We start from the raw sequence: 1,396 nt of genomic DNA on the forward strand, positions 1-1,396 counted from the left end.
TCCACCCTCCCCAGCATGATGTCCCTCTCCAAGGACCGGTCTCTCCTCACAACATGTCCAAAGTATGTAATTTAACTGCCATCATTCATGTAAACAACTAAAAACTTTTAGAAAAATAGCCACAGACTTACTATCATCAGTCAGTTCAGATCTCTCATTGTGTTTCTGAGGATGTAAATTCTTACTTGGAGCAGGTGGATTCATCTTTCCTTCATAGAACTGCTGGTGGATTTGTGCTGCTAACCTTTCCATTATAAACCCAACACAGAATCCACTACACCACCAGGGCTCCTTAGTAATGAAACATGTTTTTTCAAAATAAAGCAAATTGATGTTCTCATTTGTTGGGCCAAATTACACATTTGAGTATATCTTTCTCAGTACTGAGTGATAGATTTTTAAGATGAGTAAAATCAAACTACTTCTAAACTCAGCCTACACATCTGGCAGTTATCTGTTGGTGTGCTGTTCCAGTCATTTCTGGATTATTTTTAGCAGGATCTTGGTTGCATGTGATATTAATGATACTGTTTGACAGTTTCCACACTATATCAGGTCACCATTTTTTTGAAATGGGAAGAAATAGAAGTCTTTTCCAGTCAGTTAGACAGGTGGTTGTCTTCCAGATTTCTTGGCGTAACTAGGTGAGCACATGCAGGGCAGCATATGTTTGAAATATGTCAGTTGGTATGCCATCAATTCCTGTGGTCTTGGTTTTTGCCAATTCTTTCAGAGAAGCTTGAACTTCTTCCTTCTTGATCATACACTGTTTCATGGAATTCTTTTGTGTCAGCCAATTATTTTTGGTATAGTAACTCTGTGTACTCCTTCCATCTTCTTCTGATGCTTCCTTGGTCATTCAACATTCTGCCCACAGAATCCTTAAATATTGCAACTCGAAGCTTAAATTTGTTCTTAATTTCAGCTTAAGTAATACCGAATGAATCTGTCATTTTAGAAGAGGCTGGTCATGGTACTAGGGACATTATAGCCAATGTTAAAGGTATTTAGCTGAAAGCAGAGGGTACCAGAGGAATGCTTATATGTGTTTCACTGACTATGCACAGACTAAGTAGGTCACAACAAACTATTGCCAATTCTGACAAGAATGGAGATAACAGAACACTTAATTGTGCTTATTCCATACCTATACTTGGACCAGGAGGCAGGTGTCAGAACAGAACAAGGCAACTGCATAGTTCAAAATCAGGAAAGGTGCACACCAGGGATGCATCCTATCTCCATATATTTTCAATACACAGGCAGAACAGATCACATTGAAGGCTGGGCTGTATGAAGACAAAAACTTCCCAGACATAATGAAGAATGAGAGAATATATATTCAGGAAGCTCAGCGAACACCATATAGATTCGACCCCAAAAGAAAAACATCAAG

This window comes from Elephantulus edwardii, unplaced genomic scaffold, assembly GCF_000299155.1.
Source record: "Elephantulus edwardii isolate Elephantulus edwardi_28Jun2011 unplaced genomic scaffold, EleEdw1.0 scaffold00029, whole genome shotgun sequence".
Lineage (NCBI taxonomy): Eukaryota > Metazoa > Chordata > Mammalia > Macroscelidea > Macroscelididae > Elephantulus > Elephantulus edwardii.